At 45.2% G+C, this 17,757-nt stretch overlaps 1 protein-coding gene across 17 annotated transcripts in view; it reads left to right on the top strand.

Moving 5' to 3' along the window:
* Positions 1 to 605: 605 nt before the first annotated feature.
* LOC105469709 (protein phosphatase 6 regulatory subunit 3) overlaps positions 606 to 17,757 on the top strand; it is a 158,638-nt gene continuing 141,486 nt past the window's right edge. For 14 of the 17 annotated variants that reach the window (XM_071074142.1, XM_011721135.2, XM_011721133.2 and 11 more), the window contains exon 1: positions 606 to 702. The gene's annotated coding sequence lies outside the window, so the exon portion shown is untranslated. Of the gene's footprint in view, positions 703 to 1,508; positions 1,583 to 10,109; positions 10,214 to 17,176; positions 17,449 to 17,757 lie in introns of those variants that run through there. The other 3 variants (XM_071074140.1, XM_011721119.2, XM_071074139.1) reach the window with 3 other exon arrangements.

Here is a 17,757-nt window from a genome sequence, read left to right as displayed (position 1 = left end):
ATCCCTCTGATAAAAATTCTGCTGTGGGGAAGGTGGGCATCGATCCTACTACCTCTCACACGCCAAACAAACACTGCACCACTTATGCTGAATTCCTAGCTCAGCCCAACTGCTGCAGCCGGCGCATATTACGGCTCACGTCATCACCGGTGTCCCCTGCCGCCCCCGCCCCGCCCGGCCAGCTCGCCACCCCATTGGCTTCCTTGAGGCTCCGGCTTCACGGCCATGATTGGTTTGGCTCAATTTAGTTTTAAAAGCACTGGCCATTCGGATTGGTGGTCCGATACGTCCGTCAAGCGGAGGCTCTGCTGTTGCTACGGCGTAGGGGGACCCAGACAGGTCTCTCCCGGTTTCTGATTTGTTTCTCAGGCTCCGGGGTCCTAGAGGTTCCGGATCCGTCAAGTACATGGGAAAAGAATGCGCCCCTCGCGCTTGACTGACGAGGCTTGCGGGCCAATCGGAATGGAGTCAAGGGAGCCGCTAGGCGATCCAATAGGTGGTAGGGGCCGGGAGAGAGGGACCAATGAGCCTGGAGCTGGGGGAGGGGGCAGGGCCGCGATTGGCTGAGAGGCGGCCAGAGGGAGGGCGGGGGGAACTCAAGGCCTGCTTGATACGTCCGCCATTTTGGGCGCTTTGCTGATGGTGTCGGTGAGCGCGTTTCCCGCCTGAGCGCAACTAGCGGCGGGTCGTGGGCACCTCCAGGTAATGGGGGTGGGGGAGGCGCTGGAGCAGGCCGCGGCGCGGGGTGTGCGAGGCGCGCGGGCAGGCGCGGGGCCCCTCCACCTGGGCCTCGGCGGCTCAGGGAGGGAGCGTCCCGGCCCCTCTCCCCTCCCCCCCCGGAATTCGTCGCTCCGCGGGCCCGGGAGGCGCGGCGCCGAGTCCTTCCCGGCCGCTCCCAGCCCGCTCCTGTCAGCCGAGGGCCCCGCCGGGACGGGCGCCGGGAGCGGGACGCGGCCGGGGCGGCGAACTTTGCGCCGCGTTGACGTTCGCGGCCTTGCGCGGCGGGCGGGAGAGGCGCGCCCCTGACCCGGCTCTGGCTCCAGTCTTCCCGCCCGCCGGCGGCGGCCCGCAGCGTCGCCCACCGCCTGGCCCGCGCCCGGTCTCCGCTCCCGCCGGGCCTCCCGGCCAACTCCTCCCGGGGGCCTCGGGGAGCGCGTCAAGTTGAGGCAGCAGCTCGCCGTCAAGAGTCGCGAAGGCCATTGTTGGACTCTGCTCTCCGGGAAACAAGTTTTGTGGGTTTCTGTTAATTCGCCGCAGAGTCATCGGGATCCACACCAGCCAGTTCCGAGGCTCCCACTACCCTTCCCAGTGGCTTTTTAACTGCAGTGGTGGCTCTGATGTAGACTGTCTCGAATGCCTCCCTGGTGTATTTGAGCCGGGGGGGGGGGTGGTCCTTCTTGTGGCTTGAAGTCCCTCCCTCTTAAAGAAGCCCATTCACTATTAATTTGGAGGTGTTTCCTGTTGAGGTCCTGCTGGCTGTGATCACAATTTGGACTTCTTAATTATAGGTGAACGGGATGGGTCTTTGGATGTACCTCCGTGCCCTGACGTTTCAGCCGCGTGACTTAATGTCATTTTCCTGGTACTTAACGTTTTTTCTGTGGGGCTTTGGGTGTGTTTTGCTTTTATGGGAGGGGGTCTTGACAGGCATTCCCTTTCATTCTCGCAGCACTTGTTGACGGGGTGGTAGCCTACTTTATTCATGGGAAGTTTACTTCGATTTTGTCCTCAAGGTCATGCATGTTGCAGATAGGTTTCAAGGGGAAACGGGACTCCAGGTTTCCAACCATCGAAATGTGCCTCAAGTAGCAAGTGTGTGAGACCCAGTTATGGTGGTGGTTGGATTTTCCTCACTGTGGAGTGGAGTCAGTGACCACTTTTTAGCTCTCTGACCTTGGGCAAGTTACCCAGCCCCTCTCTCTCTTATTTTTCTCTGTAGAATGGGAGTAATAATAAGTGTCCCAGCCATAAGTTTGTCAGGACTATTGCCCTAATACATGTAAAACAGCGAGAACCGTGCCTGGCACACAGAATCACCTCAGTGTCTGATTAGTGATTAGGCTACCTAATGGCTATTATTATTTAATTTAAATTTGATTTTTAAATGTTTAGGTACTATTGGGAAGTCAGATGAGCATTTCAGCCCTGACTCTTGGTGACTGTCTTTAGAAAGCTCTGTGTAAGAGTCAGTTGGGCTGAAAAAGTAAAACTAGAAGTTACCTTTTTTCAGTACAGGGGTTTTGAACATTCCTTAAGTTAGGTACATTTACCGGAGTAATTGATGAGTAGTAGCACCTCAGAATGTTTAAAGAGGTGGTTAAATGCAGAAAAACCCATCACAAGCTTAAGTCGGCCTTTATTCCTCATGTGCTTTTGGATACTAGTTTCTGGGTGACTGCCCCCCAAATCAGTAACTTCGTGTACTCTTCGTTGTTACTGAAGACTGTAAATGTACCGTGAATTGCAGTATTTTTCAGCAAAGGTAGTTTAGGAAATAGCTGTTGTCCTGGAGGGATACTTTGGAAGGTATTCTCCACTTCAGCATTTCTGGTCAAGGAGTGTAGAACATTGAACACAATGCCGTGTACTCAGTTAGAAATAAACTCACAGTTCTTTACCACTTGCCCGGTGCTCTCCTCCATGGTACTGGAAACCTTGCGTGCCCTTCCCCTGGTATTGCTGTGTTTACTTGGGACTTGCTTTGCTGTATTGGAGCTAAGTGTGTTTTGATGGACTCAGTCTTAAGTAGAGATGAGTATCTTGCTGGTGGAACTTCAGGACAGGAAGAAGATTGTTTTGGGTTTAGAAGTCTAGCTTTTGTGTAAAGTATAGCAAAGCAAAGCAAACAAGCAAAAACTTGCTAGTTTCAATGAACTAATTGGGAATTTGAGAATCAGACCATAGCTGAGCAGAAAATGAATAGAAGTAACATTGACAGGATGAGGTTGCCTAGGTTTTTTTTTTTTTTTTTGAGACGGAGTCTTGCTCTGTCACCCAGGCTGGAGTGCAGTGGCCGGATCTCAGCTCACTGCAAGCTCCGCCTCCTGGGTTCACGCCATTCTCCTGCCTCAGCCTCCTGAGTAGCTGGGACTACAGGCGCCCGCCACCTCGCCCGGCTAGTTTTTTTGTATTTTTTAGTAGAGACGGGGTTTCACCATGTTAGCCAGGATGGTCTCGATCTCCTGACCTCATGATCCGCCCGTCTCGGCCTCCCAAAGTGCTGGGATTACAGGCTTGAGCCACTGTGCCCGGCCTTGCCTAGGTTTTTAAGATAAGGCTTTGGCCGGGCGCGGTGGCTCACACCTGTAATCCCAGCACTTCTGGGAGGCTGGCGGATCACTTAAGGTCAGGAGTTCCAGACCAGGCCAACATGTGAAACCTTGTCTCTACTAAAAATACAAGAGTAAGCCGGTCATGGTGGCGTGTGCCTGTAATCCCAGCTATTCGGGAGGCTGAGGCAGGAGAATCGCTTGAACCTGGGAGGCGGAGGTTGCAGTGAGCCAAGTCCAGCCTGGGAGACAGAGCGAGACTCAGTCTCAAAAAAAAAAAAAAAGAAAAGATAGGACTTTGCATCTATTCAGTACAGAGATAATGTGCTTATGTGCTTGTTACAAATAAACATCTCTTTAAAACAAGTGTCACGATTGGTATTTTATTTCTGTGATAACTTCCATCGTCTAGTTCTGTATTTTCAGTATTTGAGAGGCAGCCTCTGTGTGTGTGTGTGTGTGTGTGTGTGTGTGTGTGTGTGTGTGTGTGTTTTGGTCTAAAATTTTACAGTATTTTACTAAATAAGGGTAAATGATAGTGAAAATAAAGTTCTTTCATCTGCTCAACTAAAACTCAGCATTGACTTGGTCGTTAAAAGTTACGATCTGCGCCCCAGTATGGGCTGCTACTTTTTCTAAGGCTGTACTGAAAAAAATACCTGGCCCCTTGGCTTTAAACAGCTTTCATATTTTTTTCCTTTCTTAACTTAAAATGATTATTTTTTGATTTACTCTAGATCAGGAGTTCTCAGTTGGGGGTGATTCCCCCCCACCCCCCAGGAAACATTTGGCAGTGTCTGGACACATTTTTGCTTGTTACAGCTGTGGGAGTGGGCAGTGTGCTTCTAGAGGATAGAGGCCAAGGATACCGCTCAACATCCTACAGTGTCCAGCATAGCCTTCTCCCTGCCGGCCTGCAAAATTATCTAGTCCCAAATAGCAACACTGCTGAGGTTGAGAAATCCTGCATTTAGATAGATGTGAGACTGGCCTGCATTAGAATAATTAGAAATTTTTTAAGACCATGGATGTTGGACTCCACCTCTGGAAATTTGTGGTGGGATTGAGAATCTTTTTTTTTTGCGACTAGTCTCGCTCTGTTGCCCAGGCTGGAGTGCGGTGGTGTCATCTCGGCTCACTGTAACCTCCGCCTCCTGGGTTCAAGCAATTCTCTGCCTCAGCCTCCTGAGTGGCTCGGATTACAGGCGTCCGCCACCACGCCCAGCTAAGTTTTTTATATTTTTAGTAGAGACGGGGTTTCACATCTTGGCCAGGCTGGTCTTGAACTCCTCACCTCGTGATCCACCTGCCTCGGCCTCCCAAAGTTCTGGTATTACAGGCGTGAGCCACTATGCCTGGCCACAAGAATCTATTTTTAAAAAGCTTTCCAGACGATACTGAAATGCAGCCGAATTTTAGAACCACTGTTTTACATCACAGGTGTAGGGACTGTTTGTGAGTTAAGGGTTCCTTTGGGAGATCTGTGAACTTGATCTTTGCAGTACCTAGATCCTGCCTTGGAGATTATTTAGTAGTGGGGATTATTTAGATGGTATACTTAACCATTTTTCAGATGCCTGAAGACTGAACTTTAGAAGCATTTGTTAAATAAATTGATTTTATAAAATATCTTAGGACTCTTTTTCTTAACCTCATGAAATACATTACCATACTATGCTGAAACTAAGCAAAATTCTTAGATATTTAGAGTTCGTTTCTGTGCTGAATAATCTTACACTACTGTAATTTTTGAGTTATGTATCTTTTGCCCTCCTTTTGTCAGTCAGTGGTCAGGTCTGTTTTTAGATGCCAGCTTCAACTTTTTTTTTTTTTTTTGGAGACAGTCTCACTATGTCACACAGGCTGGAGTGCAGTGGCGTGATCTTGGCTCACTGCAACCTCTGCCTCCTGGGTTCAGGTGATTCTCTTGCCTTAGCCTCCTGAGTAGCTAGGATTACAGGTGCATGCCACCACACCTGGCTAATTTTTTTTTTTTTTTTTTTTTTTTTGAGATGGAGTCTCGCTCTGTTGCCCAGGCTGGAGTGCAGTGGCGCGATCTCAGCTCACTGCAAGCTCCACCTCCTGGGTTCAGGTGATTCTCCTGCCTTAGCCTCCTGAGTAGCTAGGATTACAGGTGCGTGCCACCGCACCTGGCTAATTTTTGTATTTTTAGTAGAGACGGGATTCCACCATGTTGGCCAGGCTGGTCTCGATCTCCTGACCTCAAGTGATCTGCCTCCCACTGTGCTGGGATTACAGGCGTGAGTCACCATGCCTGTGTTTTGTTTTGTTTTGTTTTTTTTAAATAAAGACCGATTCCCAGAGAATTAGCCCTGGATCGCTTTACCAGTTCTGCCCATTGAGGGCACAGACAGGTATACAGTATGCTCAACCTTTTAACACAGTGATCCTGCCCACTGGTAAGTTGGACTCTTCTGTTCCCTAGACTCTGATCCGAACGGAGAAGTGTTCTTTTCTCCTGGGGAGATGAGTTGCAGTAGTAGAGACAAGGGTAGATCTTTTTTGCTCATATTAAAATTTAGATTATCCAGTTTATTGAATGGAAGAATATTAGGAAAACTATACATTTTTGGCAACTAAATGTTAATGCCTGAAGTTACAAAAGGTCATGGAGGCATTTTCTTATTCTTCACCCTGAAATTTGGCCTGTGGCTATGTTGAGAACTACCAGTGACCCCCATCTACTTCTAATATCCATTTATTTGATCAACAAATACATTAATTGAGTCCTTTCTCTGCTAGGAACTATATTAGGGATTCACTGATGAACAGGCCCGTAAGTACTTGCAGTCTAGAGGAAGAGGCAAACAATTACAAGAGACAGCAAAGCTGTTAAGAATTGTACATGGTGTCAGTGGGGCCTGGGAGGAAAGAGCTTCTGTTTGCTGGTTAGTTGATTTGCTTAAACTTTGGGTGGTTGACATTTCCAGAAGTTTTGCAAAAGAATAAAATAGTTAGAGTTTGTTACTCATTTATACGAAGTAGTTACTTCGACTTGCCTCCTTAGTTTGGGGAGTCTTAAAAAGCAGTGCCATTCTTCCCATGCTGAAGATGTTTTGTAATGACAAATAGGTGTTTACAGCTCCATACACAACAGGTATCCGTTGACCAAACATCAAACCCTGACTCTCTGGTTCCAGACCCATTCGAAGCTTGCTGTAGGTTTTTGCACAACATTTTCGGCATTCCTGAAACGGATGATGCTTCAAGTGGGAGTGGGTGTTTTTCCTGCTGCACTATGGGTCTAGGTTGACTGGAGATTTTGTTTTGGCCTTTTGACTTTGGCTTAGATTTATTTGTCATGGAAGCCTCCTTCTTCCCTCCCACCCCCTTTAGTTTTATGAGGAGGGAGAAAGTTGCTAGTCAGATCAATACTCAGTTTATTTCAGGTTTTGAAAGATTACAGACTGACATTTGGATACCAAGTAGACTGGCTACATGGCAAAGAAGCAAGTAAAAGGGCATCTGACGGTTTGTGAAAAGGTTTCTTATCTCTATGCCTAGCTAGGACATTTTCATGTCACAGACTGGACAAAGAGCTGCTTTACCCTGAGTAGAGGCCATTTACTATTTGTCACAGCTGGCTAATGTTGACCTGTTTTAGATGCATTAGTGAAGACTATACAGTTGACTGAACTTATACAATTAAAGTTCGATAGGTTCCGAACATCTTTTTACAGATATAAGGAGGCTCTGATTTTGTACTTCACAGCAACTCTGGGGAAAACCAGGGGATTATTAGTTCCAGAACTACTTACAGTGGAAATATATAGTGACTTGAAGTGGTTTGAATTCCCCAGAGATTTGACTACCATGAAATCTGATGGCCCAAGAAAAGATGAATGAAAGATTGTTTTTAGGAACATGAGAGAGCAGGACTGACAGGGCTGCAGACTGATGTTGAGTCAGACAGACTTGGAGAAAGTTGTGTGGGACTGTTGGTTGGAGCCTTGGGTTTCCTATACCTCCATGTAAATCTGAACAAATATTCTGGTGGCAGAGACACACTTTGAGAAAAAAGAACTTGCCTGAGAACACATGTCACACTGAGACCCTAATCAGGGCAGTTCACACTGCCCACTAAGGCATTCTCCATGGTTGGCTGGTCAGATTGGTTGGACTTTGGTCCTCAGATGGGCGTAGCGGGAGGAATATTGACTAGTCTTGACGATTGACTGGGGCTTCCATTCATGAGAATCATGGTTTTGGACTGGAACAAAACTTAGAGGTCATTGTTTTTTTTTTTTTTGAGACAGAGTCTCACTCTGTTGCCCAGGCTAAAGTGTAGTGGCGCGATCTCAGCTCACTGCAACCTCCGCCTTACAGTTTCAAGTGATTCTCCTGCCTCAGCCTCCTAAGTAGCTGGGACTATAGGCGCGTGCCATCACACCTGGCTGGTTTTTTTTTTTTTTTGAGACGGAGTCTTGCTCTGTCGCCCAGGCTGGAGTGCAGTGGCCGGATCTCAGCTCACTGCAAGCTCCGCCTCCCGGGTTCACGCCATTCTCCTGCCTCAGCCTCCCGAGTAGCTGGGACTACAGGCGCCCGCCACCTCGCCCAGCTAGTTTTTTGTATTTTTTAGTAGAGACGGGGTTTCACCGTGTTAGCTAGGATGGTCTCGATCTTCTGACCTCGTGATCCGCCCGTCTCGGCCTCCCAAAGTGCTGGGATTACAGGCTTGAGCCACCGCGCCCGGCCTGGTTTTTTATTTTTAGTAGAAATGGGGTTTCACCATGTTGGCCGGGCTGATCTCGAACTCCTGACCTCAAGTGATCCATCCACCTTGGCCTCCCAAAGCGTTGAGATTACAGGCGTGAGCCACCATGTCCAGCCCATTGATGCTTACAGAAAAATGGAGGCCATGCAGAAGAATGGACCCAGAAGGAGTGGAGAAATCTCAGCCCCGGTGATTCCTTAGGGTTGTGGTGGTCCCACCAAACCACAGTTTTAATTGCTGTTTGTTTCAAGAGTGACTTCACAGCTGGAGTTTACTTAGAATTCAGAATAAATTGTTAACATCTGGAATTTTATTTTTGGCGGTAGTGTGTGTCAGTTTTTTGTCACTGTATATAGTATTTGAGGGGTTCTCTTTTGTTGATATAGGGATACACAGGGTTTCTATTGCCTTTGGACAGTGGACAGGTCTCATCTGTCTGTTGTCTGCAAGTGAGACCCTGCCCCTTCTGAATAAACAACACTCTGAATGACTGCCCCTTTCCACCCTGGACTTCTTGTTATTACACCCGAAGATGGACTCAGCAGCTATACGATCCTCCCATCATAGGTATAGTATTTTCTAACAAAAGTACATAAACAACTCCAAGGTGCAGTGAATGATCTCAAGGAGAGAAGTGGAGTATTATGGGATCGTAGAGAGGCCTGGAGGCCTAACCAGCTGCTCTGGGGAAGTACAGGGTGGTGATGGTGGTTTCAGTGGCGGGGAGGTTACAGAGTTAGTGTTGATATGCAAATTTTCTTCCTCCAAATTAAATTTGGAGTATGCTATATATGTTTTAATGTACATAACTGTGAATATGAATATTACATTAGAACATGTGTAGCGTAATTTCTGCAGGTGGAGTAGAGATAATAAATTTGAGGTTTGCAGTTTGCTTTCTGAAACATCTTTAAAGTTTATTCTTTCCTGGCACTCAGGACATTGTAGGGTAACTTTGTTTGCTATGGAGTCTCACATTTTATATAGAATCATTTTTTCAACATAGTGTGGATAATCACATATGCCTTGAAGGGTCAATATATGTTAATAGATGATTGGATCTTTTTGATTTTTGCACTTAATTTCTTTACAAATCCTACATTATAACCAGACAGCTCTACTGAGGGTTTACAGATTTTTTTCTGTAAAGGGCCAGTTAGTAAATATTTTAGGCATTGGAGGCTAAATGGTCTCTGCGAGGACTCAACTCTGCTTTTGTAGTGTGAAAGCAGCCATAGCCAATCTGTAAACAAATGAAGGTGGCTGTCTTCCAATAGAACTTCACTTAAAATAGCAGACAGGGAGCTGGATTTGGCCTGTGGGTTGTAGTTTGTCAATGCCTGCTCTAATCTGGTTTGTTTTTGTTTATCTTTTTGAGATAGAGTCCCAGGCTGGAGTGCAGTGGTGTAATCTGGAGTGCATGCAGTGGTTGTAATCCCAGGCTAGAGTGCAGTGGTTTTTGTTTATTTTTTTGAGGTAGAGTCCCAGGCTGGAGTGCAGTGTAGCTCACTGCAGCCTTGACTGACCTCCCCGGCTGAAGCGATTCTCTCACCTCAGCCTCCCGAGTAGCTGGAACTATAGGCACATGCTACCACACCCAGGTAAATTTTTTTTTTTTTTTTTTACTTGTAGAGACAAGATCATCCTATGTTGCCCAGGCTGGTCTTGAACTCCTGGACTCAAGCAGTCCTCCCACCTTGTTTTCCCAAAGTGTGAGATTACAGGTGTGAACTACCACACCTGGCTTCTAATCTTTTTATTTTAACTTGTAATTGGACTATGAATTCAAAGAGTATATATCAGCATGTGTCCAGATATTATTAAACATTAGAACTGACACTTGTGTACACACTAACCAGCTTGGGAAATAGAATGTTGCCATACCTTTGGGTCCCTGTGTCCTCGTCTCACCGCTTCCCTCTTTCTGACCTCCCCAAGGCAAATACCTTGCATGTATCATTTTTCTGCTTTATGGTGTTGCAAGCTATGAATGTATCCTTATATAATGTAACTTCATTTTTTCATTCCTGTAGACAATGTACATGGAGTCACTTTGTTCTTTTTTTGCCCCCACTCAACATTGTTTTTGTGATCCATTTATTCAGATGTTTGAGTGCTTACCATGTCTTGAACACTGTTCTGCTGCTGGGCATGTTAACATTAAGCAAAGCAGATGAAGAGTCCCTGTTTTCATGGAGCTTCCATTTTGGTAAGGAAAAGACAATTAACAGATAAATGAAAGATACAGTAGCCGCATGGTAATACAAACAGGGAGAAAAGTAAACCAGGAGAGGTGGGGTGTGCGGAGTGCTTGTTATCTGCAGATTGAAATACAGCAGTCAACAGAAGGAATGCAGGGACCCAGCCACAAGGCTGTGGGTGGGAGTGGGGTAGGGGCAGCATTTTAGGTGGACGGTCAGCAGGACAAGGTGCTAAGAAGAAGGCGTGTCTGCTGTGTTGGAGGAGCAGCGGAGGCTGGAGTGAGGAGCCTGAGGGAGAGGGGGAGGAGAGTAGGCCAGATGGATGGGGGAGATGGGATATGGGGGAGGGGGGTAGGTCACACTGGCCATTGTGAAGATTTTGTCTTTTTCTCTGAGTGAGATGGGTAGTTCACTTGGTGTTTTGAGCAGAGGGTGTCACATGATGTGGTTTCTAAAGGTCCCCTGAAGCTGTGTTAAGAATAACTGTCCTGTGCTGCTGGAGGGAGGCTGGAGGCTCTGGCAGTGATCCAGGAGAGCAGTAATGGCAGCTGGGACTGAACGGGAGCAGGGGTGGGAGTGAGAAGAGGTTGGCTGCTGGATCCTTCTTGAAAAGGAAGAGCAGACAGGATTTGCTGGCAGATTGGAGTGGGTGTGAGAGAGGAGGAAAGGATGATACCAGGGATTTTTGCAGCTGGTGGGCGTTGCCATGTATAAGGGAAGGGAAGACTCTGGGAAGAACAGGCTGTGGAAATAAGATCAGGAGTTGGGTTTTGTGCATATTCAGTTTCTGAAGCTTTTGGAGAGCAGATTGGAGATACGTTGGACTGGGGTGTTTGCTGCTCAAGGGAGAGATTTAGGCTGCAGATAGAAATAGGAGCCTTCAGTGTTTAGGTGGCGCTTAACAGTCCCGAGCTTGAGTGAGAGCACTGGAGGAACGAGGCTCTGTGGCAGCCTGGAGGGTGGAAGGAGCAGCTTTGAGGCCTTGGGAAAGTGCTGTCATGGAGGATGGAGTGGGGACCTTGACCAGTGCTGCTGCTGTGAGGTCACCTGAGATGAGGGCCAAGACTCGTCTTGTGGCTCTCGCAGTGTGGAATTAATCAATGATCTTGATGAGAGCTATTCCCACATGGTGATGTGGGAACAGCCTGGAAGGGAGCATTCACAAGGATTGAGAGAAGAGAAAGGCGAGTAGAGAGAGCTCCACCATGGGATTTGCCACAGTGATGAAGGGAGATTTGGGATCCTGAGGTGTTGAGATGGGAGAAACCACAGCATTTTTGCAGTGTTGGTGAAGTAATTATCTAGAGGATGAATGACATGATGAGTTAGGAGAGGTGACCATTGCTGGAGCCACATTCTTGGGAAGGCAGCAGGAAATGCATGGGTGACCATGTGGAGAGTTGGCATCCATGGGCTCCACCCTGGTGGGAGGAGGGAGAGCAGACTAGGGGAGATGAGATAGTGGGAGTAGGTGGACGTTGGCCGCTGCTGCTGCTTTTTTTTTTTTTTCTTGGTGAGATGGAAGAGTTCTCAGCAGTCAGTGAGAATGAGGGGGAGTCAGGGCTGGCGGGGTGTGAGGAGAAAGGAGGAAGTATGACATATTCTGTGGGAAAGTAAGAATGCGTGTGAATGGAATGGCCTACCTGAGGGAAGCAGTCCTGAGTTCCAGTGAAGACAGCACGATTTGTTATTTTTCCTGGAGGAAGAGTAGGCATTGCTTCATTTAACTGGGGTTGTGGTTTTCCTAATCAGAAATAGCAAAGCAAGAGAGGGGCTGGGGAGTGATTCTGTTGGTGGGTCATGGTACAGCCAGGAAGGGAAGGCGTGCAGACGGGTAGGTTTGCCCGCATTGGTGCGTGTGGTTGTGCTTTATCCGTCTTCACTTCTCTGTTATATTGCAGACTGAATATGTCTCATTTTCTTCTTTGTTCTGCCATTGGGGAGTAGAATTGTTACTAGTATGAAGGAATGCTGCCTTAAACAAGTGCAGATGCATTTCTCCAAGGTATCAGCCATGTAGAGAACTGCAGGGTAGTGGGACATGAACATCTTCAACTTTATTAGATGGTGCAAATTGTTTTTCAAAATGATTTGTGCCTCTTTACCTCACTACCAGCACCGTCCTTCATCCTTGCCAGCCCTTAGTATTGTCAGACTTTAATATTTGCAGGTTTGGTGGATGTAAACTTATATCTCAGGGGTTTTTTTGTTTGTTTGTTTTAGTGACAACGTTATTGAGAGATAATTTACATACTATTCAATTGATCAATTTAAAGCGTACAACTGAGTGGATTTTAATATATTCACAGAACTGTGCAATCATCACCACAATCTAACTTTGTAACATTTTTATCACCCCCTCAACAACAACAAAAAACCCATCTTGTACCCGTTGGACTATTCTGGACATTTCATATTAATAGAATCATACAATATGTGGTATTTTGTGACCAGCTTCTTTCAACTTAGCATGTTTTCAAGTTTCATCCATGTTTTAGCATGTATCAGTATCAGTCCTTCATTCTCTTTAGTTGCTGAATAGTGTTCAGTTGTATGGATATACCACATTTTATTTGTCCATTCATCAGTTGATGGACATTTGTTTCCTGTGAAATATATATTTGATTTTCATCCTTGGCATGGTTTCCAGGCATACAGCTCCTAAAATCTTTGGACTTTCCAAAATGGTAAGTGTCTTTATGTATGCTCATGAGTTGACTGATAGCTAGCTGACCTAGGCAGCTTCAGGCTAGGGGCTGGTCACTGGAAAGACCTAGCCATGTTAAAAGGGTTGGGACTTTCAGCTTCACCCCCAGCCTTCAGTGAGAGGAGATTTGCTGAACGTTGAATTGATCAACTGCCAATGATATAGTCAGTTGTGCCCAAGTAATGTCACTGCCATAAAAACCTAGAAGGACTGGGTTCTAGAAACTTCTAGAACACATGGAGGTTCCTGGAGGGTGGTGTGCCCATAGAGGGCATGGAAGCTCTGAGCCCCTCCCCTCTTACCTTGCCACGTGCATCTCTCCATCTGTAAACTTTGTAATATCATTTATAATAAACTGGTAAACTTGTTTCCCTAAGTTCTGTAAGCTACTCTAGCAAATTAATCAAACCCAAGGAGTAGGTTATGGGAACCCCAGTTTATAGCTGGTTGGGGGGAAGCACAGGTAAAACAACCTGGAGCTTGTGATTGGCATCAGAAGTCAAGAACAGTCTTGTGGGACTGAGCCCTCACCCTGTGCGATCTGACTGAATCTCCAGGTCGATGGTGTTGGAATTGAATTGGAGGACACCCACCTGGTGTCTGCTGCAGAACTGATTGCTTGATGTGTGGTCACATAAGTATCCTGTGTTGATTGTTAAGTGAAAGAATAGGGGCCGGGCGCGGTGGCTCAAGCCTGTAATCCCAGCACTTTGGGAGGCCGAGACGGGCGGATCACGAGGTCAGGAGATCGAGACCATCCTGGCTAACACGGTGAAACCCCGTCTCTACTAAGAAATACAAAAAACTAGCCGGGCGTGGTGGCAGGCGCCTGTAGTCCCAGCTACTCGGGAGGCTGAGGCTGGAGAATGGCGTGAACCCGGGAGGCGGAGCTTGCAGTGAGCTGAGATCTGGCCACTGCACTCCAGCCTGGGCTACAGAGCGAGACTCCGTCTCAAAAAAAAAAAAAAAAAAGAAAGAATAGGAAAAACACTCTGGCTTGTTTATTTTTGTCTATTACTGGATTTCTACTTTTTGGCTATTGTGAATAATACTTCTGTGAATATTTGCATACAAGTCTTTGGGTAGACATGTTTTTATTTCTCTTGGTGTATATGTAGGAGGGGAATTGTTGGATGATGTGGTAACTTTAACATTTTGAAGATTTGCCTTTTCCTTATGGTTAATGCTGCTGAGTGTCTTTTTATATAGCTTATTGGCTATTTTGCATGTTAAAAAGCAATTATCCTTTTTTTTTTTTTTTTTTTTTTCCTGAGACAAGGTCTTGCTCTGTCACCTAGGCTGAAGTGCACGGTGGCGTGATCATAGCTTACTGCATCTTGGAACTCCTGGACTCAAGGAATCCTCTCGCCTCAGCCTCCCAAGTAACTGGGACTACAAACACTCACCACCATGCCTGGCTAATTTTTACAATTTTTACAGAGACAGGGGTTTTGCTTTGTTGCCTAGGCTGGTCTTGAACTTCTGGCTTCAAGCAGTCCACCCACCTTGGCCTGTCAAAGTGTTGGGATTACAGGCATGTGCCACTGCGCCTGGCCTGATTATCTTTTTAATACCTTATTGGCTATTTGTGTATCTTTTTTAGAGGAAGGATCACTTAAATCTTTTGTCCTTGCTCTTTTTTCAAAAAAGAAATGCTGTATTTTTCCCATTTTTAACTTACCTAATGCCTTACCATTTATGTGTCCATGTTCATGGTGAGATTGGCCTGTAATTTTCCTTTTTTGTATCAACCTTGATGAGTTTTATTATCAAGATTATTCTAGTCTAATAAAACAAACTGTTTTCCTCATTTTTGTTTTCGAGAGTTTATGTAAAATGGAATTATCTGTTCCTTGAAGGTTTGGTAAGCCTTGCTGGTAAGACCATTGGGGCCTGGTGTTTTCTGTCTCAGATTTTTAAATTACTTATTTGGATGTTTTAATATTTATAGGATTATTAAAATACTTGTTTTTTCCTGAGTCACATTTGATAGTTTATGTTAAAAAATTTATTTATTCTTGTCTGTATTTTCACATATATCAGCATAAAATTCTGACTTACTATCTTTTGCATCTCTATCATATTTGTAATTAATCACTAATATTTAACTTAAACAATATGTTTAGGTCATTAATTTTCAACCTTTTAATATACTTATATGTACATACATATCTAAATAAAGTAGTAATTTCCTTTTAAGTACCACTTTATATGCTATACGTTTTGCTCTGTATAATTTTTATCTGTAATTCTGAATATATTCAGATTTTCATTATGATTTCAAATCTTGGCATATATATCTTTTTAAAATCTTTGTTATTGATGACAAACTTAAATTGTGTTAATAGGGTGGTGTGATGGCTCACTCCTATATTCCCAGCACTTTGGAAAGCCTAGGCAGGAGGATTGCTTGAACCCAGGAGTTTGGGAGCAGCCTGGACAACATAGTGAGACCCCAGCTCTACACAACTTTTTTTTTTTTTTTAATTAGCTGGGCGTGGTGGTTCGTGCCTATAGTCGCAGCTACTCAGGAGGCTGAGGTGGGAGGATCGCTTGAGCCCAGGAGTTCGAGGCTACAGTAGTGAGCTATGATTGCACCACTGTACTCCAGCCTGGGTGACAGAGTGAGACCTTGTTTCTTTAAAAAAAAAAAAAAAAAAAAGGGTTAATAAAATGTGGTCTGATGTGATTTTGATTCTTTGAAATTTGTTGAGGCTAGTTTTAGTCTGTGTACATTTTCATCACGATTCCATTTGTGTTTAAAAAGAATGTGTATTTCCAAATTATAAGGTGAGGCTTTTCCATGTCTGTTCAAACTAGTATCCTTAATTTTTTTCTGCTTGTTTTGTTCATTGGTGGGAGGTTGGGGTGGGTGTTAGAATACAACACTGGATGTCCCTGACTTGCAATAGTTTGACTTAGGATTCTTCTACTTTATGATAGACTTATTGGGATATAACCCCATTGTAAGTTGAGGAGCATCTGGACTTCATGATGGCTCAATTTATGCTTTTTCAGCTCTGTAATGAGTTTATTAGGGTATTAAATTCATTTTCATGAGGTGCAGTAGCTTATGCCTGTTATCCCGACACTTTCGGCATCCGAGGTGGGAGGATCGATTGCTTGAGTCCAGGAGTTTGAGACCAGCCTGTGCAACATCTCTACAAAAAATTTAAAAAATTAAGTGGGTATTGGCAGCATGTGTCTGGAGTCCCAGCTACTCAGGAGACTGAGGTGGGAAGATCTGCTTGAGCCCAAGAGGTGGAGGCTGCAGTAAGCCGTGATTGCGCGACTGCACTCCAACCTGAGAGACAGAGGTAGACATTGTCTCTTAAAAAAAAAAAAAAGAGAAAAATATATAAAATTTCCAACTTACAATCGATTTATTGGGACATAATCAACCCAATGGTAAGTTGAGGAGGTTCTGTACCTTCGATGATGGGATTTGTCAGATTCTGTAGCACTCAGTTTTTGCTTTGCATCTAAAAGTTTAGATTTTTTTGTGTGTATAGAGACAGGCTCACTGTGTTGCTCAGGCTGGTTTTTTTTTTTCTCCTTGAGACGGAGTTTTCCTCTTTCACCCAGGCTGGAGTGCAGTGGCGTGATCTTGGCTCACTACAACCTCTGCCTTCCGGTTTCAAGCGATTCTCCTGCCTCAGCCTCCCAAGTAGCTGGGATTACAGGCACTTGCCACCACGCCTGGCTAATTTTTGTACTTTTAGTAGAGATGGGGTTTTACCATGTTGGCCAGGCTGGTCTCGAACTCCGGACCTCATGATACACCTGCCCCAGCCTTCCAAAGTTCTGGAATTACAGGCGTGAGCCACTGCGCCCGGCCCAGGGTGGTCTTTTAACTCCTGGGCTCAAGCAATCCTCCCACTTTGGCCTCCCAAAGTATTGGAATTCAGAGGCGTGAGCCCCCATGCCCAACCAAGTTAAGAATTTTAAACTTGCCTGTGAATTGCACAATTTGTCATTCTGTAAATCTTTGTTTCTCTGAATATTTTCCCACTAAAGCATATATATAGGCTGAAAACTTAAGTATCTTTTGTCAAGGTGTTATGTAACTATGACAAGTGACTTTTGGTTACTGTTTGCCTTATATATCCTTTTCTGCCCTTTTACTTTCAAGCCCTTTTGTGGTCTTAATGTTTTAGACGTGCGTTTTGAAAGCCACACATAGCTAAATTATAGTTTATAATTTGACTCTAAACTGATGAGTTAGTGCACTTGGTAATTTTTTTTTTTTTTTTTTTTGAGACAGTCTCACTGTGTCGCCCAGGCTGGAGTGCAGTGGTGTGAGCTCAGCTTACTGCAACCTCCACCTCCCGGGTTCAAGTGATTCTCCTGCCTCAGCATCCTGAGTAGCTGGGACTACAGGCGTGCACCACCATGCCCAGCTAATTTTTGTGCCTTCAGTAGAGACGGGGTTTCACCATGTTAGCCAGGATGGTCTTGATCTCCTGATCCACCCGCCTCAGCCTCCCAAAGTGCTGGGATTACAGGCGCGAGCCACCATTACTGGCCAGTCTGAAGGTAATTTTATACAATATTTTCGTATATGAAACAAATTTGTATACATTGAACCAACAGAAAGCAAAGGTGTCACTATCTCAGCCATCCATGTGGACAATCTATGGTTGCTAGACATCACAATTGTTTCTGACATGAATTTATAGGCTATCAGTAAGCAATCATTTTCTTATGATTATTCACATATAAGTACTTAACAGTAAGGGATATGGCATACCATTAATACAATTTAAAAACAATGCATAGAGGGTAACTAAGCAGCATAGTTCCATCACCGGAATACCTGTAACTGCTATTAAACAGCAGCAGATG

Source organism: Macaca nemestrina, chromosome 12, assembly GCF_043159975.1.
Source record: "Macaca nemestrina isolate mMacNem1 chromosome 12, mMacNem.hap1, whole genome shotgun sequence".
NCBI lineage: Eukaryota > Metazoa > Chordata > Mammalia > Primates > Cercopithecidae > Macaca > Macaca nemestrina.
The sequence above is the reverse complement of the archived record's forward strand: the minus strand, read 5'-3'. Positions and strand labels throughout refer to the sequence as shown.